General features: G+C 47.6%; 1 protein-coding gene across 2 annotated transcripts in view; it reads right to left on the bottom strand.

Annotated features, from left to right (window-relative positions):
* The window catches only part of LYPD6 (LY6/PLAUR domain containing 6), a 122,695-nt gene extending 104,085 nt beyond the window's left edge, over positions 1-18,610 (bottom strand). Inside the window, exon 1 of one of the 2 annotated variants that reach the window (XM_077861677.1) lies at positions 18,513-18,610. The gene's annotated coding sequence lies outside the window, so the exon portion shown is untranslated. Of the gene's footprint in view, positions 1-17,683; positions 17,810-18,512 lie in introns of those variants that run through there. The other variant, XM_077861675.1, reaches the window with a different exon arrangement.
* Between the last annotated feature and the right edge of the window lie 2,706 nt (positions 18,611-21,316).

Below are 21,316 nucleotides of genomic sequence, written 5' to 3'. Positions count from 1 at the left end.
AGGTTTGATTCCTTTTTAATTGAAGCATAATTGACACACGATGCTACCTTAGTCTCAGGTGTGCAGCATACGGGTTGGACGAGTTTGCAGGTTCTGCTGTGCTCACCGCAAGCACAGCTCCCATCTGTCACCACACAAAGCCACTGATGACACTTCTGGCGCTGCACCTTTCATCCCTGCAACTTCTTCAGTCCGTCACCTGAAGTCCGTCCCTTCCTCTCTCCTTCGTCCGTTTTGCCGCCCCCCGCCCCCCAGCCCGTTCCCCTTGGCGAGCGCCAGTTTGTTCTCAGTATTTATGGCTCTGTTTCTGCTTTGTTTTTTAGGTTCCACATATAAGTGAAACCACGGTTATCTGAAAGGCACGTTTTTTTGTCTTTCTCCATCTGACTTACTTAGCACAATACCCTCTAGGTCCACCCATGTCCTTGCAAACGGCAAGAACATTTTTTATGTCCATTTTTTTCTTTTTTCTTTTTTTTTTTATGGCTGAGGAATATTCCATTATACAGACACATACACAGATACCTAGATAAATAGACACAGACAGACACGGATAGATAGCTCAGTATCGACAGCAAAGAAGAGATTGACGCAAGGCTGTCTATCGATAGCGATTTCTTCTCTACCCATTCATCCACGGGTGGGCACTCGGGCTGCTGCCATAGCTTGGCTGCTGTAAATAATGCTGCGGGAAACAGAGGGCCACCTATATCTTTTCAAGTGACCCTTTGCATTTTCTTTAGGTAAATACCCAGCTGTGGAATTACTGGGTCACATGGTATTTCTATTTTTTATTTTCAGGGGAACCTCCACACTGTTTCCTATGGTGGTTGTACCCGTTTACATATGGTAACTGGTGTCCCATTCCCACCAACAGTGCAAAAGGGTTCCCTTTTCTCCACATCCTCACCGACACTTGTTGTCCTTTTGATAGGAGCCATCGTGACTGATGTGAGGTGGTACCTCACTGTGGTTTCAATTTGCTACTTCTTTTTAACCAAAATGCCTTCCCCTCATTCTTTCTACATCCAAACATTACCCATCTGCACAGACCAGTCCAGTTCTCACACTTTCCACGAGAGCGGCTTCATTTCGTCTAGCCCACAAATTCCTACTTCTCTCTGTACCTACAGCAAATCCAAAGGATCATACATCTGCAACGTAATTGTCCTCCTTCTGCTCTGACAGCCTGATCTAATCGCCTCACGTTTGTGGATCTGCTCCCATTTCATGACTTTCATACAGACAGTGAAGTCCCCAAAGCTACCTCTCCCCAGAACTCATCCACATTCCCAACACCTATTCCATATCTCCCCTTGGAAGCCTAACAGTTATCTCAGATGTAAGAGGTCCAAAGCAGAACCGATCCTTTTCCACATCTGCTCCTCCTCAGTCTTCCTATTTCAGTAGGTGACAGCCCCACCTTTCTAGGATACCGGCCATCTGACTCTGCTCTCTCACTCATGCCCTGCTGCCTACCCTCAGTAAATCCTACCTCCTGCACTCTTTCCAAATTGACCACAAATACCGCCTGCACCACATCCACTGCAACCACGGGGATCTAAGCCAACATCCTGTGGATTCCGACGGCCTCCTTCCAATCTTGCCCTCCCTTCTATTATGTATTCCAACAGTAGCCATTGATTTTTTAAAAACATACAATTAATCAGTCATTTTTGGTGCAAATTCTTACAATGGCTCAACTCACTCAGTCCTTCAGAAAAGAAAGAGAAGAAGAAGAAGAAGAAGAAGAAGAAGAAGAAGAAGAAGAAGAGAAAGAAAGAAAGAAAGAAAGAAAGAAAGAAAGAAAGAAAGAAAGAAAGAAAGGGAGGGAGGGAGGGAGGGAGGGAGGGAGGAAGGGAGAGAACATCTGTGCAATAACCTCTAAGGCCCTGCATTATGGAAGGCCCGCCCCCTTATGCTTCTGGCCTCTTCCTACTCTCCCTCTGGCTTACTTGACTCTCACCACTGGTCTTCTTGATGTTTTGAGGGTGAAGCACGATGCTACTGCAGCACCTTTGCATTTCTGCCTGGAAGGCCCCTCCTGCAGAGGTCCCCAAGGCTCCCTCCCTTACCTGGTCCAGGTACTCAAGGGAAACCTTCACCGTGGGGTTTCCTAGGACCACCATACGTAAAGTTACCAACTGCTTTCCATCCACCTCAGACATTCCCTCTTCCCCACTTTAGTTCCACCATAGCTCTTAGGACCATGTAACATGCTGCATGTTTTCTTATATCTTTCCTTATTTTCTGCCTTTGCCCTTGTAGAATGTAAGCTCCAAGGGGCCAGGGATTTATGCGAGCCTTAGTCACTGCTTCATCCCCAGAGATCTTTTCCTGTTTCATTGTGTTTCCACCTCGAACTGTGACTGACACAAGTTGATCCTCAAATATTTAAAGAGAAAGACAGAGAGAAGCCAACTACAAGTCCCACAAGGACAGTTACCATGTCTCTCCATTTCTTTCTACATCCCTGGATAAGGCCCAGAAAAAAAGTACTTGTTGCCTGATTATTGCTATGTTTACCTTGGCAAATGGAAAATATTAGATCATTCAAATCGTTGGACGTGCTCGAGGGAGACAGTGGTGATGCGGTATTAAAAGACGTAACAATTTTTAAAAGATTTCAAAGCTATTTAAACTTAAGCCCATAATCTCTATTCAAGTATGAACAATTCTCAAAATCACCAATAGGAGACAGCTTCTTAAATGCTGCCAAAAAAAAAAAAAAAAATAGAACTACCTGTCCAAAAAAGATGGTAAGAGGGAAACCTCAATGCTGTCATTTATTGGGTAAATTACAGCAAATAAAATTTCATTGCCAAACCCAAAATAAGTCATTTGGGTTGGGTTTTTTTTTTTTTTTTTTTTTTTTTTGCCATTAGATTGGTTATTAAAATGGACAGGTGCTTTTAACAAGTCAACAACACTTTGCCAAGCGATGAGAATGGTGATGACCTAGACAAACTGTTAGGGGAATTACAAAACTGGGTCAATGCAACAGAGAAAGGAAGAGCTTTTCCCCTCCCGTCTACAAGGAAAAGGGTGTGCACCCTGTCATCTCCCAAACAACCAGTATTTAACAAGGAGACTTACTAGTCAGTAAGTCTCAGAAATGGTTCAATCTTTCTACACATCCAGAGTGTTGCCTATAACACATCAACAACTACAGACCAACGACACACTACATTTTTTTTTTCCACATAAGATAATCTGAATATTTTGCAGAAAGCTTTATGGAAATCCTCCATCTATAAAATGATTGAGTGCCCCAAAAGGGGAATGCATAACAGGCCCAAACCAACCCTACCTAGTTTTTTTTTACTGCGCTTAGTTCGGGCCCATAGAGAAAAGACCCACATCTCTCCCAAAGTTCACTGAGCTAGTGCAGGACAGAGCCAACTGCACGGATACATCTCTTCTGCTTTGTACAAAAACTTCAAGTAGAATTCTTTTATTTGTGTATTAAAAAAAAAAAAACAGAAAATACCAAACACTAATCAGCATCCTATTTGTGGGCTACAAAAATTGATTTTTAATTGTCAAGAAAAATAGTGTTGTGTGTCAGGTAAGGATGACAAGACTGGCATGACAGTGGAGACAATAACAGGGAGCACTGTTTGTGAACTCATCTGTTCATTTTTACGGCAAACACTGAGTAGGGAGGCTCTGCTCATCAAATATCTAGTGACTATCTATCTACATTGTGCCAAGGCTTTCGATGAGTGATGAACTAAGGCACCGTGCATAATGTTTAAGGGGAACAAGAAAGGTGGCCTCTAAAAAATGAGAGCCGAATTCAAAACCAGGAGCACAGCGTGATTTGGAATCTTTGCCAAGACAGCTCAAGGTGAGGAACCATGAGGCCCTGAATTAAATTATTATTACAATATGTCTTTTATCACTTGGAAAAAGAAATACGCATCAATTGTCCACGAAATTTCAAAATTCAATTCAGAGTTTAAAAATGGAATTAAATGTATACAGCTAATGCCAGGTTTTTTAATAAGACAAGAATAACTAAATGGGAATATTGACGATTCATTAGAGATAAGCTTGAGTTCAAATAACAAAACATTTGACAAAGAGTCTTAAAAATTTAGAATGGCGGAGAACAGATAACTAAAACTTATTAACAGCAGAACATGTAAATTTAATTTAATTGTAAAGTGAAATTGGTATCAGATTTTGGCTTTTATTATCCTAACATTGCCTAATTATTCTTTTTTAACTTATGAAGAAAACCTAACTCCTAGGCCACTATAAATTGTCGGCTGTAAATTATGTGGAGGCTGACCTACAGAGATGCAGATTAGTCTACCTTTAGAGAATTCGCAAAGTCCAATGATTACAATATGAAAAACAGCCAGTGTGAATCCTTAGCCTTCCTTCTAACCCAAAAGATTACAGATGGCTATCCCGTATTCCTCTACCCCCTACCTCGGCAAGGTGAAATCCTACCTATGCTATCCCTTGGACATCTGTAAGGGCCTCCGCTCCCCACTTTAGAGCACTGCAGGTTTTACCAGGTCCTCACCAGGGAAAGGGTGAATCTGACAGGAGCCAAATTAAAAAAAAAAAAAAAAAAATATATATATATATATATATATATATATATATATATATAAAAGACTGGTATCTTATATATATATAAGATATATATAAGTCTTATATATATATAAGATATATATAAGTCTATATATATATAAGACTGGTATCGGTGGGGCAAGGGGAGATAAACATCTTCTGTAATCCTGAAGATGAAGGGAAGAGCAACGCACATTTTGTATATATTCAGGATTTTGTCTTTTCAACTTGATGTTACAGCTCTATGATTAATTGCACTGCTTTGCTCAGAAATGCCTCTGTCAGAATAAAATCTGAGTCTTCTGCAAATTCTTCTTTTCTGAAATATTATTCCCGCTATTAGCATAAATGCTTCGATATTTTTGTTAGGGGTGTGTGGGTGTGGATATGGGTGTGTTTGGGAAAGTCATTATTTGTGTTTTGACTGCCTGTGACTCTCTGTAGTCTAAAATATAAAACTAAAGGGGAAAAATGCATACCTTGCAGGTCTGTACTATCTCAACATCCTCTTCTCTTAAAGCAGATGCAGGGATTTTCTAACAGTACATTTTTGATCAAAAGGTTTATACACAACACACAAACTCTTCTAGATAAAGAGGCCAGGGGCTTGCAAGAAAAGAAACAAAGACAAACTATCTAACTGTAAATTCACAAAATTTAAAACCCAGAAGAAACTCAAGACACCAGCTAACTCAATATTTTGTGTTGTACCAAACACTGGTCCTTAAGATGCGCCTTCCAAAGGGGGGCTATTGTTGAACAGGTTTGGGGTTCACTGAGTACTCTACTTCCTTTCAGACTTTGGGATGATATCCACTTACTAAAGGTTCTGAAGCCTTGCAACTTAAAAAAAAAATAGATATTATTATGCAACCCATTGTTTCCCAAACATATTGGACCATCACACACTTCTTTCTGCCTTCAACATTCCACGGAACTGGTGTCTCTTCTTGCCAATCCTGTTCTAGAAGTGCTGATCTTGTATAATCATCTTACAGATGAGGAAACTGACATTCAGAGTTAACTCGTTTGGCCAAGATCCGGGAATTAACTCGTGGTTGATAGTTCAGAATAGCATGACTAGAGTTTAGATAAAGGTAGGAAAGAACCAGAAAGCCCAGCATCTTTCCTTTCCACCCACACCTCGCTGCAAAAGGGTTGCCTCTCCTGGTCTCTGTGTCACTCCCCTCAGACTCCTGGAGTCCCTCCGCTCTACCTGCCTACCTGACCAGACAGCGCTCAGAGGCATTCATTAGTGAGTGCGTCCTTCCCACCCCCACCCCCCACCCCTCACCCCCAGGGAACCTCTTAACAATGACTTACCAGGGAGTGGCTTTCAGGGAGGCTATGGCAGGACCAGGCAGATAATTTTTTTTTTTTTAAGATTTTGTTCATGTATTTGAGAGACAGAAATAGCGAGAGAGAGGGGAGCACAAGCAGGGAGGAGAGGGAGAAGCAGGCTCCCCGCTGAACAGGGAGCCCAACTTGTGGGGCCCCGACCCCAGGACCCTGGGATTGGGACCTGAGCCAAAGGCAGATGGAATGTTTCCTCAGACTGATCATAAACTAGGTGATTCCGGTCCTCTAGCTTTCTCTCCTTCACTCTTTTCCTTTCCATCTTCCATGGTCAACCTTATTGAGCACAACGCTTCTCCCCCCGGAGAGATCAGAAACCCTCATGCAGTGTCAGAAGCACCCAGAGGCTGCAGGGGAGGAGTCCACCCCCAGGCTAGACGTCTCTGGGCGCTCTAGAGCACTCTGCACTTCCTGAATTTGCCCCGCCTGGCTGGCAATTACCCCTTCCGGCAGAGGTCTTGCCCAGAGAGCTCCAAGCTGAGAAGAAGGTCCCGTTACAAAACGTGCCTTTTTAAAAAATGTTAGCCCATGACATGCTATCCATGCATTGTCCTTCATTTAGGAAGCTGAGCCTCTAAATAGCCTTGGTGGGAAAAATGTCTTTGGCATCCTGTTGATCTTCACTTGCCTGGCTCGGCTCTACCAAAGTACAACGCTGGCAACGGTGGAAGATGAACCCAGAACTGTTTCTCAGAACTGGGTGGAGTAAAGGTTGATCCTGCCACATCTCACCTGGTGCTCCTCAAAACAACATTTTAAATCAGCTGGCTGTGATTCCAGTCTATGACAATGGGACAGGAAGAAGAGCATGGGCTATTAGAGATTAAATCTTGCCTCGTCTAGGTTTGTTTTAAAAGTGCCAGCCCTGGGACGCTGGGTGGCTCAGCGGTTGAGCATCTGCCTTGTGCCCAGGGTGTGACCCCAGGGTCTTGGGATCGGGTCCTGTATAGGGCTCCCTGCAGGGAGCCTGCTTCTCCCTCTGCCTGTGTCTCTGCCTCTCTCTAGGTCTCTCATGAATAAATAAATAAACATCCTAAAAATAAAGAAGCGCCAGCCCTAACTATACATGTTACTTTCTTCTATAAGAAGGGGGTCATACGGGAGATGATTCATGAAAGAGTTTTTCAATAGCATAGAAAGATTTTATATATCTTTATCTATAAATAGCAAGTTTGATATACTGTCCTCTATTTTATTCTACTAGAATAAGGACCAAACACGCTGAACATACGCTATCTACATAGTTAGGCAGCCACCATGTCACCTAGAGACAAAGAATACTATTGAGGTAGTAAGAAATTACATATGAATAATAAATCTGGGTGATAGGACGGAATCTGATTATTTTCCTTCTCCAACATTTCTGTTGTTTTTGTTTAACAGAAATGTTCTATGTACTTTAAAAAGCATAGTACAGCTTAGTATGAAAGTATGATGCAGACGGTGTTTTATTTCCACCTGTGAAGATGGCATATTTATCTTTCCCAAGTCCTAGGTCATGGGGACTAATGGCTTAGAGTCTGTTCTACATAAACCTCAATACCTAGAAGGTATTTCTAGGAAACAAAAGCAGAGAAAGTGTCTTGGAAGAGAACAGTCACGACTTGTGGTACCTGTTCTTCATGGACATCCAGAGACTACACTTTGCATCGGCAGAGAAGCAGAGCCGAGTAAAGGTAAGCGAACCAACCCACCCCTTCCATCTAAACCAATCTCTTGCGATGCCCCCAGCCTGGCCTTCACAGCTTTTTCTCGATGAAAGTACGAATTCTAGTCAACATATTTGTTGAGGGAGTACTCTGTGTAAGACAGTATGCTCATGCTAGCACCCAAGAGAAAGGCATTATGAAAACAATAAGCTGAATGTGAGAAACACGTCAATATGAAATACAAGCGTAAGTAGAAGAGTATAATCTTTACTGATGAGAGGACAATCGGGGGACAAGGCTTCCTTGGGGAGGTTGCACTTGAACCAGGCCTTGAAGGATGAAAAGGACTGTCAACTGGGAAATAATGGATGTGAGTACATCCCTGACCAAGGATATGTCTGACCAAGAGTCGGAACTGCTGCAAAACTCACTCAGCTGGGTGACTGGGAATATGAATTAAAAGAATTTCATAAAAGAAAACTCTTCTATGAAGTTATGGACATAAAAGAAAAACCATGTACTTCTAATACCAGCCCTTTGATCTTCTCTGGAAACATACAACAGAGGTGCAGAATATTACTTGTACTAAAGTCAGTATTTTTAAGTGGTAATATTTTTAGGACACTTGAAAGTGGGCTTTTCTCCTCTTCCAGATAAGGAATTCAATGTGTTCCACATGAATAATCAAGTCAAAGAACAGTGAAGATCTACAGAGCAAGGAAAGAACAAATTCCAGGGAGATGTGCTAGATCTTTTACATTATTTACTATAGATCTCAGGCTCTTCGAAGCCAAGAACTCTGTCTGACTTAGCTTGGTCTAAATACCACCATCATACCACACTTTCAGTTGCTAAAAACTACCTCATTAAGTCAGCATTGATGGACAGTTTTTAGTGGCAGAAAAAAAAAAAAAAAAAGTACATTGGTTCCTACTCATCTAGGAATCTAAAGTCTAGCTGGCACGGCCCCTTGATTTTATAGGTGAAGCAAATGGAGTCCACACAGTGGGTGACTAACTTGCTAAAGGTCACCCAGCTAGTTAATGGCAACCAGTTGAACTGGAGGAAACTAAACATCTTGCCCAAGGTCATGCAACTAGTGGGACAGAATTACAACCCAGGAGAGCCCAGGCCTCTAACCTCTATTGGGCTCCACTTCTCTGCCAATGGAAAATAAACATCATCCTGCGCAAGGACGCAGAGCGCTGTCGATGAAAAGCCGCGCAAACAAAAAAGTAGAGGGTAATAAATGCTAATATTCTAAGTGCAAGGAAGTGTATACATTATCTAAATTGCTTTAATGGCATCAGGAACTAGTATTTCTAGGTGTCTCGATGGAAATTTGAATAATGTGTACATTGGCTAACTGACACAATTCTGTACTGAAAAGGAGAAAAATGACACGAGCATAGTGCAAACTTCATTTCTCCTGCTTTCCACGCATAAAACATTAAGAAATATATTTTTGAAAATGGCCACCCAAAATCCTGCTGCTCTAACACAATACCTAAATTGTTACTCATTTAGAATGCTTAAAGATACTTCTTTTGATAATTCATGTAACAATCTCTCTCTTTTTTTAAAGACTTTATTTATTTATTCATGAGAGACACTGAGAGAGAGGTAGAGACCCAGGCAGAGGGAGAAGCAGGCTCCATGCGGGGAGCCCAATGTGGGACTCGATCCAGGAGCCGGGGTCATGCCCTGAGCCAAAGCAAGATGCTCAACCACTGGGCCACCCAGGTGCCCCTCAGGTAACAATCTTGATTTTCTTTTCCATGGCACAGACTGTAGGACGATCCTAGGTTTAAGAACTCTTACACCTGTGGCTTCTGAAAGGTCTACCAAAGAAATGAAGATTCTGCGCCTAGTACTTCTCTCTCCCCTAAGAGCCTATTATGTGGTAATAACTCACGGACACACCTACATGCTTCTTGGACCTATTTTTAATTTTAGCCTGCATGCCATCTTGGCAAGAGGGAGAATGAGGCTGACCAGGTGGGAGGGCAGGGCGTGGACAAGGTTATTACACAGCCTTTGGGCTTATTACTTTCTGCCCAATGCCAACAGATGTTTTCTAGTCCTAGTTTTCCACTTTCATGAAAAATAATCTTGGCAAACTCACTCTATGTGTTCAACAGTGCATGGGAATCTGACTTGCAGTGTCCATCTAGCTCTTCTTTTGCAGCAACAAGATAAGGGTAGAAAAGTTCACAAGGTTACGAGTTATGGTAACTATGACCCCTGGTTGGTAGACTGAGCGAAATCACCTGATCAGAGGGACATCATACTTGGGGTGTCTCTCACTGCCATGATTCTGGCAACTGGGCACATCCCATCTGGAATCCCAAAAGCTTTGTCTAGGCAGCTGTTATAAGACATCGGCTCCCAGGAGCACCGCCCTCTAGGCCAAGATGGTTCCCACATCCGTCCAATGGGGGGTCTCATCTCCTCACACCTGAGCTGTGCTCCATGAACAGATGCAAGGATTCCCACAAAGGAATGCCTGATGGCAAGCTGTGGTTCCCGTCCTACGGTCTTCTGGTTACATGCTGCCGTGGGTGACCAGCAGTAGTCCTGCAGTCAGATTAGTGGAACCGAAGGAGCTCTAGTAGGTATGACAGGAATCTTTATTATGTATGACAAGGGTCCCATCCCTTGAGCCTTTTATCCTTCTGGGCAGAGTTCTTTTCTTTCTATCTGTCATCAGATACTAGCCACCTTCCCCGAGTGCTCACTCACCATCCTGCACACTGACCTGATCATTTGAGTGTTCTTATCCTGTCCCTTCATGTCTATCCTTCTGGAGGAATGACAGTAAGAGTTGCATGCAGTTGCATGCAGTGGGGCACCTGGGTGGCTCAGTCGGGTAAGTGTTCCACACTTGGTTTCAGCTCAGGTCACGGTCAGGGCCCTGAGACGGAGACTGTGTTTGAGTTTCTCTCCCTCCCCATCCCCATCCCCGAAACATTGTCAATCAATCAATTTTTAAAAGTATTTTTTTAAAAAAGGGTTGCATGCAGTAACATATATATCAGATTTGATATATAATAACAAGATAAACTTCCTTGTTCTTCCACTAAGATTCTGACAAACCAGATATATTATTATTTTGACCCCAGTAACTTACTGCTGTGAAAGATGTTAGTGAAGAACATACATTGATTCTCGGGTTTCCTCTAGGGATCTAGTGTTGTACTCAATTGTGAATATTTAATAGTTCATGGTATACATTTCTCTCTTGCAAAGATTCTAGCTTAACGGGAAGGGGCAGAGGTCACTGGGATCATACCCATGGTGGGGGCGGGGGGACGTCCAAATCCAGGAAGGAAGGTGGTGATCCCAAGTTCAGGCCTCAGAGAAAGGTAATATCCAAGCCAATGAAAGAAACAAAACCCCCAAAACATAGGGAAAAAATGAAATAAGAGATGGAATCAAGTGATAGGATCCAGATCAAAAGCTGAGAATAAGCCAAAGGCTCCTAGATAGTCAACTCAGGCCATTTTTGTGGCCCAGGAATTAGTTGTATAGTACAAGGAATGTCAGGATGCCTTAGCGATCACAATTAAATTAAGGCTTGAATGAATCATATGACCTCAAAGGATAAAATGGGCCTTGGGATCTCTCATTTAAAATTTCTGTGGGGAAAAAAAATAAATAAATAAAAAAATAAAATTTCTGTGGGGGAAATTTTCTGTGCTTCTCCCTCTGCCTCTCTCTCTCTCTCTCTCTCTCCCCCCCCCCCGGGGTCTCTCATGAATAAATAAATAAAATCTTTAAAAAATAATAAATAAAATTTCTGCAAGTTTATTGGGGCTTTCATCTATTTTATTCAATTAAAAACATTCACCAGTATTTACTGGGAGACTGCCATGAACCGACATCAAGGCAAGCACTGTGAAGCCTGAAGGGAAAGAAACAGACTTGGTCTCTGCCCTCAGAGGGTGTACAGTCCACAAAATAGCCAGCAATGCATCCAATCCCTTGGCCCTGTATATCCATCCGGATAGCTATGGTAAAAATGGAATGAATCTCAAGTTCCCAGTTCTTACTACATAAAGGAGAGCACAAGTGTTCATCTTCAGCCACACTTTTTCCTGAAAGCAAATCTAAGGAGAGCATTTACACATGCAACCTTTTATATACAGAGAGTGCAGGGCAAAATGTGCAACTACAGATTTCTAGAAGACCTAGATACGATCATCAAAGCACCCTTTCTTAGTACGACAGCATGAAATCTGAGGTTATAACGCTACATCCTATATTCATAACACTTTTTCTTATAAGAGCAATACATGTTCATTGTAGGGAATTTAGAAAACAATGAAGTAAAAGAGTAAAAGAAGAGTTTTTTAGCAATCTTGGGACACCTGGGGGGCTCAGCGGTTGAGCGTCTGCCTTTGGCTCAGGGTGTGATCCCAGAATCTGAGATCTAGTAACTCATTGGGCTCCCTGGGGGGGCCTGCTTCTCCCTCTGCCTGTGTCTCTACCCCTATCTCTCAGGAATAAATAAATAAATCTTTAAAAAAAAAAAAATTAGCAATCCCATACCACCCAGAGATAGTCACTGTTAACATGGTGATGCATTGCTTTCTACCGAGATGGATGAACAGGTAAGTAGAGAGGATTTATATGAACTTACTCAACAACACATTTTCAAAACATGGTATCACAGTTACACAGTCTTATATCCTACTCTCCTCTTAATATTGACTTTAACTTGGCGGACACACTTTTCTTTAGAGGGTTAAGAGCATGTTATCCTGCTCTGTTGACTGCTGATGGGAATAGAATTTAAAACCATCTCCTAGAAATGTGCTTGGGACTGCTTTTCCCAAGTACACTTATCCTCAATCTTCCATTTTGCCTTTAATCTTCTATTATTTTTCTTCCCATTTAGGTTGTCTTTTAAGTTATTCCTATGGTTCAACTTTATCAGCTTGATTTTTACTTACTCATAAGAACTGCATGCCATCTGTGAACATTTATAAAAGTTTAAATAAAATCATCCCCAAACTACTTCCTGGAAGAGCCTATTTGTCCACTCAGAGAAGTGTCTGTTTACTTTTAATCTTTGTTTCTTGCTTCTTGGCCAAACAAAAGGTCATGAATAGGGAGGGAACTGAGATTTGAAATCTGGCTAGGCTTTTTGAAAGTTTAAAAATATCACGTTTTCTGCAACGCCGTAGCCACAAACATATTTCCTCCTTTAACTCCAATCCATTCTTGCCTCATTCTACAAAATATGTTGCACTTGCTGTCATCTGTGTTGACTTTGAACACCCATCTCCCACTTGTCCATGGAGACACGGATCTGGTCTGATGGCTCCAGGGTCCTCCCTTAAACCCTCCTCCTGAGAGGAACCCTAAGGACACCAACCAATGCTCCAGAGAGCTGTCACTTACACACTAAGTTTCTTCAACACACTTGGGCAATGGCCACCTGGTCATAGTGCATCTGCACTTAGGGCATCTGCACCTGGTCTTTATCTGCATCTAATCTGTGGATTAGGTCTGGAATATCCTGGGCACTTACCATTTGCTCTATTTCCTCCAATGTGATTATTGCTCCAGAAAGCCTGGGTGTAAGAATATTACTCAGCAAAAGGTGGAGCCAAGAATTCATTTACACCCTATTCTTTTTTTTTTTTTTTTTTTCTCTGAGTATATGCTTGGTATAATGTAAGCCACGAGCTTCTACAATTCTCATTTCACAGTATTTAGGAGTCTTTCACTATTGTTTTAGGAATTCGCGGCAAGGATCTTTTCAAATTCATTTTTGGCTCTCTCATTTTTGTGTCCTGAGATGTCACCCTTTGAGAGCTCGATTCAGTTATCTGACCCATCAAAAATTTCTTTTGCATTACATCTAAGTAAGAATTATTTTTTCCTATGTAATCGGTGTTTCAAATAGCTTGAATACAAGACCTTTTTTTTTTATCATAAGTTCCTATAAAGAAATTCATACACTCCCCACTTTCTTATGGATAATTTAATTTTTAAGTATTTATTTCCATTCTTTTCCTCTTACATGTCTGCACTGAATTGTCTTTTAGAGAACTGATTATGTACTTGATGTCTTTCTTTGGAGTCCTCTCTCCCATTATAACATCAAATTGAATTGAAGTGAAATATATATATTCATCATTACGTGCTCCAATCTGCAGTGCATCTGTGAGGCACTCAGTGAACGTTTCCAGAATGAACAGATGATACCAAGGGCTAACTAGCATGGGGCATTTACTGGGTGTCACGTTCCACGCTAAGCACTGGATATGCATCATCGTGTCATTAATTCTCAGGCACTAGACTGCAAACACCCCTGGCAAAGAGTTTGCGCACGTATCCCTAGCACCTCTAGCAGTGCTGGCACTCGGCAGGTGCTCACTGAGTACTGCCACACGGAGAAACTGAAAAACTGCATGAGGTAGGTGTCATTACTATTCATGTTTTACACATAAGAAAACCTATGTATCTTCTCATGTGCCTCTCTGAAGCACAGAGAGGCACATTATTTCAATTATTTCTGGGGTCCCACAGTTTGTATGTGAAGCCAAGACTTGCTTCCAAAGCCCACGTACTTAACTAGGACTTACTACTCGTAAACTCACTGCCTACCTACATTCAGACAAAATCAATTCTATTCATCTTAACAAATACTATGCAACGCCACAGATAAATATTGTGAGCAATAATTTTCCAAGAAAGGATTTGTAAATGACAGGCTTTTAATAAATAATCAGATAGGCGGATAGATATGTGTGTGCTCCCTATTGCTAACTATGCAAGTAAAACAAGATTCCTCCCTAATCAATATCTTCTGTTGCATCTGCACACTAGTTAATGAGGATTTCAGGACTTTTTGATAAATGATGTTTTTTTTTTTTTTCCTGAGTGGTTTCCGGGTTTATTTAAGTAATCTGTTTTGTCAACTCTTTTTAACATAAGAATGGCACTAATGAAATAATCATTTATTAGGTCTTCCTTGCAATTGTCTACAGAGGTTATGAGGAGCTTCTGCTTAGAAAGCCAGAGACTTATGTATTTCTGTTCCTGTTACAAACATTTCTGTCACTAGTGGCTCCTTGATTTTCCTGGAACACTACCACTGGGACATCATTCTTCAGGGCTTTGATTACTTGTATATTTAACAACTCATTGATAAAAATAATATACCCCTTTCGAAAAGACTGGTTCCTTAAAAACACTATGGGCTTTCTCCCTAAATCCTTATCAGCCTACATCTTCGGGGGAGTTAAATGATACTTAGCAGAGACCAAATCTTTTTGGGAATGGTACGTAATGGTCCTGAAGCCACGGGCTGAATAGTAAAAAAGAGGTGCAGAAATTAGGAGTAGGAAAACACTGAAAATGTAGCCCACACGAAGGAAGGAAGGGCAGGAGGGAGGAAGGGAGCAAAGGAAGTAAGAAAATAGAAAAAAACTTGACTTGAACTCTACTATTCACCTTGGAAAAATCATAATCTCTAAGATCCTCGGCTATCCTACCTGTAAAATGGGGTGACAAACATGTGACTTCCTCACAGGCACTTTAATGGCAGATCTTGATGTGCCATGTACGGCATGACACAACACATGGCATGGTTTTCTACTTGGCATTAGTTGCCTGTGTTCGGCCCCAATTACGCATTCTATAATATAAACATTCATCTTAAAAAGACTGCCCACAGCCTCAAAATACGGACCCACAAATCCTATCTACCTTTTTTGGTCTGGAAGCATTTCCCATATTCTTAACCCAAAGAACCAACTCGCAGTTTTTAGCCACCTTTGTGTACCTACAGGCTCAGAAAGCTTACTGTGCGCTCTGAGGACCTGGGTTCTGTAAAAACCTCTGTTTAAACAAGGAAGCCTCTTTTAAGTCCTGTTTCAGTCCGGTGCCTTTGGTCAAGGTGGAAACTAAAATTGAAAACGGATAGATGTTTTACATTTAAATGGGTTTAACGTAAATGTGCATTAAGCCATTTCATGGACGGGCGCACAAATATCTTTTGCAAACTTGGTACACGTGAGCACATATACAGGAACCGTTCATGTCTCCCAGAGAAATAAGGTGCGGACCCAAAATTTTAAGCAGCTATCCTGAGTCCTCTCACTCGAAAGAAAATATAATGGCTTTAAGGGAATTGCTCTAATGATATCACGGCATCTGCACCGGCTGGCCAGAGCGCAGTGTATGTCACCGTAGTTCAATTTAACAAGAAATAAGCTGCTCCCTGGAGAATCGAAACTCCCTGGTCTCGCACAAAGAAAATTGAATTTTGGAGGTCACTCTTTGGGGTAGGTTACCAGAGGGAGAGGCAGAGCATTCCTGCTGTCATATGCTCCAGGAGGTCGGTGCTTGCCCCCAGCAAATCGCCACCCGAGGTCTGGGCTGCCTCGACGCCCTCGGCCCGGAAGGGAGCCCTCGCAGGCCCCCCGGGGAAGGGCCAGGGACAGGTGGACAGGTCCCCTGGGGAAGGGCCAGGGACAGGTCCCCCAGGGAAGGGCTCAGGGACAGGTCCCCCGGGGAAGGGCCAGGGACAGGTCCCCCGGGGAAGGGCTCAGGGACAGGTCCCCCGGGGAAGGGCCAGGGACAGGTCCCCCGGGGAAGGGCTCAGGGACAGGTCCCCCGGGGAAGGGCCAGGGACAGGTCCCCCGGGGAAGGGCTCAGGGACAGGTCCCCCGGGGAAGGGCTCAGGGACAGGTCCCCCGGGGAAGGGCTCAGGGACAGGACCCCTGGGGAAGGGCCAGGGACAGGTCCCCTGGGGAAGGGCCAGGGACAGGACCCCTGGGGAAGGGCCAGGGACAGGTCCCCTGGGGAAGGGCTCAGGGACAGGACCCCTGGGGAAGGGCCAGGGACAGGTCCCCTGGGGAAGGGCTCAGGAACAGGTCCCCGGGGGAAGGGCCAGGGACAGGTCCCCCGGGGAAGGGCCAGGGACAGGTACCCGGGGAAGAGCCAGGGACAGGTCCCCCGGGGAAGGGCTCAGGAACAGGTCCCCCGGGGAAGGGCCAGGGACAGGTCCCCCGGGGAAGGGCTCAGGAACAGGTCCCCCGGGGAAGGGCCAGGGACAGGTCCCCTGGGGAAGGGCCAGGGACAGGACCCCTGGGGAAGGGCCAGGGACAGGTCCCCTGGGGAAGGGCTCAGGGACAGGTCCCCCGGGGAAGGGCCAGGGACAGGTCCCCCGGGGAAGGGCTCAGGGACAGGTCCCCCGGGGAAGGGCCAGGGACAGGTCCCCCGGGGAAGGGCTCAGGGACAGGTCCCCCGGGGAAGGGCTCAGGGACAGGTCCCCCGGGGAAGGGCTCAGGGACAGGTCCCCCGGGGAAGGGCCAGGGACAGGTCCCCCGGGGAAGGGCCAGGGCCAGGGCCACGAAGGGTGGTGGGGTCCTCGCAGGTCCCCCGGGGAGGGCTCAGGGACCGGGACAGGAGGGCGGCGGCGCCCCGCAGGGAGGGCTCAGGGCCCCCCGGGAGGGTTCAGGGACAGGTCCCCGGGGGAGGGCTCAGGGACCCCGGGGAGGATTCAGGGACCGGGACAGGAGGGTGGCGGGGTCCTCGCAGGGCTCCCGGGACGGGCCAGGGAGCGGGACAGCAGGGCGGGGGCCCCGGGCCGGCCCCAGACACAGCGAGTTGTGCGCGGCCCGGTGCGGAGCGGGCTGCGGGCGGGGGCGGCGGGGTCCGAGGGGTCGGAGGGGTCGGAGGTCCGGGCGGCCCGGCCTGAGCGCCCCACGGCCCCGGCCCCGCAGCAACACGTGGGGCGCCGCCCCCGCCCCCGCCCCCGCCCCCCGCCCTCCGCCCTCCGCCCGGAGTTCCTGCGCGGCGTCCGCTCGGCCCGGGGAGCGGCGGGCGACTCCGGGGGCGCCTCCTGCAGCCCCGGGCTGGGCAGCCCCGCGCCCCCGCCCCGCCCCGCGCCGCGCCCGCGCACACGCCCCCCAGACCCGCCCCGGCCGCGCGGGACCCGAGCCGCGGGCGGGATGCCGGCCCCGGAGGGCGGCGCGGGCTCGGGGCAGCGGGCGGCTCCGCGGCGGGCGCCCCCCGCCGGCCCACGACGCGCACCGCCGGGCGCCGCCGGCCCCGAGCCCGCCTCTACTCACCCGGGCTGCGCGCGGAGTCCGGCCGCCGGCGCCGACCCGCCGCCCCATCCCACGAGCACTGCGGCGCCCCCAGAGTGTGCAATGCGGAGCCCCGCCAGCGCGCAGCCCCGGCCCGGGAGCGCGGGGAGGGAGCCGGGGGGCGGGGCCGGGGCCGGGGGCGGGGCCGGGGCGGGGGAGGGGACCGCGACGGAGGGGCAGGGCAGGAGCGGGGGGCGCTGCGGGGAGGAGGAGCCGGAGGGGCCGCGGGGGAGGGCCGGGGGGCGCGCGCCGCTCCCCCCGCCGGGTCCCCGCCGCGCCCCCTCCCCGCGGGCCGCGCTCCAATCAGCGCGGGGGGGCCGAGCCCTCGGCGGGCGGCGCTCGCCCCAGGTGGGGGAGCCCGGCCCCAGCCCGGCCCCGGCCCCGGCCCCGGCCCGGCCCCAGCCCGCGAACTCCTGCCGGCTGGGCTGGGCGCGCCGACCTGGACTCGCACACCTGCCTCGAGGCCCGCCCCGGGAGCGGTGTTTGCTCACGTGGCACCGCGCCCTCCGGGGTGCCCCGGGTCCCCGCAGCCCACCCCCGCTCCCGCTCCCGCTCCCGCAGCCCCCCCGGCTCCCGCAGACTCCCCCCCCCGGTACCCCAGGCTCCCCCCGGGTCCCCGCAGACCCCCCCCTCCCGGGTCCCACAGACCCCCCCGGCTCCCGCTCCCCCCCGGACCCCGCAGCCCCCCCCGGTCCCCCAGGCCCCCCCGGGTCCCGCAGACCCCCCCGGCGCCCGCTCCCCCCCCGGGTCCCCCGTCACCCCCCCCCCGGTCCCGCTCCCCCCGCCCGGGTCCGCGCAGAAGCCGCAGCACCTGCGAGCCGGGCCGACCCCGACAGGAGAGCGGGCGCCCCGCGGCGGGAGGAAGCGGGGAGGCGGCGGGCACCGGGGCTCCGGGCAGGCGGGACCTCGGGCCGCTGCGGGCCGCGCACCCACGTGGCGCCCCCGCCCCCGCCCCCGCCCCCAGGCTCCCGGGAGGCTCGGAGTTCCCCCCCCCATGTGAGCCCGGGTCCCCCGGACTAGACGATTGGACCTAAAGCCTCGGAGGGGGAAGGGCGCGGGGCCCCTGCGGGGCCGCGGGTGGGGCGCAGGGCGCGGCGCGGACCGGGAGCCCCCCTCCTCCTGGGACTTTGTTTTTCAAGCGTCTTCCCAGGTAGGCCCGCTCCGACCCCTCCTGCGCCCGGAATCTACTCCCTCTCAACGGAGAAAGATCTTTCTTAAATTTTTTATTTAAATTCAATCTAATCAGCATATGGCGTATTATTAGTTTCAGAAGAATATAGTGATTCCTCAGTTGCAGACCACACCCAGTGCTCAATACAACTGCCCTCCTTAATGCCCATCACACAGTGACCCCCCACAACTGCCCTCCTTAATGCCCATCACACAATGACCCCCCACAAGTGCCTTCCTTAATGCCCATCACACAATGACCCCCCACAACTGCCCTCCTTAATGCCCATCACACAATGACCCCCCACAACTGCCCTCCTTAATGCCCATCACACAATGACCCCCCACCTCTCCTCCAAGCAACCCTCAATTTGTTCCCCATACTTAAGACTTGTCTCTTTATCTCTCTCTTTCCGGCTTATTTTCTTTCCCTTCCCCTATGGTCATCTGGTTTGCTTCTCAAATACCTTTTTTTTTTTAAACTCCCCTCCCATTCCCTCTGTTTGGAAGGGACTTGGATGAGATAGTTTTGATTAACAGCTCCTGGACTTAAGAACAATTCTCTCTTCTTTAGTTCCTGTGCAGCGGTGTGCGCAGACCCGGTTCCCAGGCAGAAGTACTCAGCTCTCCTGTAGACGCTGCACACGCCCGAGGTGCCTCCCTGCAGGGCTCAGCCCCGGGAGTGAGCTGGACCGGAATGAGTCCGGGAAGCCTGGGAGAGGACCTGGCAACTTACAGTCGGGCACTTCTGACAGCATGTGCTGCGTGTCATCGCTGTCACTCTGAGTTTCCAGGGAATTCCTTTTGCAGAGTTCCCGTCCGTGCACCCAGTTCACTTGATTTTTTTACAAAACTGGCTCAGCTCATACTTTAGTCAAAACTTAATATTTGAGTTCAAAATGAAGTTCAGCATATTCCATGCACTTCATGAGACTCTGAGTTGAGTCCCCAGCAGAGATACAATCCTTAGGCTCTCTTTTCAAATTTGTGTTTTTAAAGAATGATAGATATGTCCTTGAAATGTCAGCAGTGGTTATCTCCGTGTGCTAGGAAAATAGATAATTCTTTTTTTTTTTTTTTTTGGTCTTCTTCCTTATACTTTATTTTCCAAAGAACATGTGATACTTACTAATCAGGAAAAAATTTAAATATGTTAATTCCCAATGCACAGTATTCCTCAGGCATCATAAAAGCTAATATATTCAGTCTTTCTTCTACTTTACCCTTCGCATTTTATCAATCGCTAAATCCATAACTTCTGTCTCCTGGAATAGTTTTCAGAACTGTCCTCCTCTGTGACTCAAATGCCACTGCAACACCCCTGTCATTTCTTACCGGCTTCAGCCCTAATTCCTCTGCCCCCCAGGCAGTCCCCATACTGCCTCCTCTCTTTAAGGTAATCATGCCACTGAAAACCTTAAAATCTGGGAAGCCTGGGTGGCTCAGTAGGTTGGACTCCTGGTTTCAGCTCCGGTGATGATCTCAGGTCGTGGGGTCAAGCCCCGCATTGAGCTGCGTGCTCAGCGTGGAGTCTGCTTGGGATTCTCTGCCTCTGCCTCTCCCTCACCCTCTCCCTCGGCCCCTCTTCCCCCTCATGAATGAATGAATGTCAAAAGAAAAAAAAAGAAGCTAATGGGCACCTGGATGGCTCAGTCAGTTAAGCATCTGCCTTCTGCTCACATCATGATCTCAGCATCCTGGGATCAAGTCCCATATCAGGCTCCCTGCTCAGTGGGGAGTCTGCTTCTCTCCCTCTCCCTCTGCCCCTCCCCCTGCTCTCTCTCTCTCTCTTGCTCTCTCACTTTCTCGCTCTCGCTCTCTCAAATATATGGTTTGTTTGTTTTTTTAAGTTTAAAATCCATGAGTCCCCCAACTCCATTGCTATGAAGTTCACACCCAGCCTCGTTGGCAAGGCCCTTCCTTCGCAGCCTGACCCAGCCTTCCCTGCTGGCCTCATCTCCTGCCGCCCACCCCACTTCTCCACGCGGGATGGTCCTGCCTCCCTGCAACCTTCTGCCCTTCGCACGTGTGTTCTGTGACTTCACATGTCTGCAGCCAAGGCTGTACAGCGTTGGAATGCTGCTCCTCTCTTCCTCCCGTACCCCTTCCCCAGCCCCCAAGCAGGTCTTACCTCTGCTTCAAGACCCATTTCAAATATCACCTTTTTAAAGAAGTCTTCAAAACTGACAGAGGCAGAGTTAGCAGCTCCTCCTCTCTGTACTTCAATAGCAAGTACTTTCTTTATCCAACAACTATTTATGCAACTCCTATTATGTGCCAGCCACAACGAAGCAAACGTGCATCGTATTTACCCTGCTGAAACACACCATGAGAGAGACAAGTCACACAAATAAATGATTGCAAACTGAGATAAGTGTGATGAAACCACTTCGTGTGCAAAAAAAAAAAAAAATGCATGGTTTACTTTGAACATTCGCCAACCAT

The sequence above is a fragment of the Canis aureus genome, chromosome 20 (assembly GCF_053574225.1).
Source record: "Canis aureus isolate CA01 chromosome 20, VMU_Caureus_v.1.0, whole genome shotgun sequence".
Lineage (NCBI taxonomy): Eukaryota > Metazoa > Chordata > Mammalia > Carnivora > Canidae > Canis > Canis aureus.
This window is presented reverse-complemented; position numbering and strand designations above follow the sequence as displayed.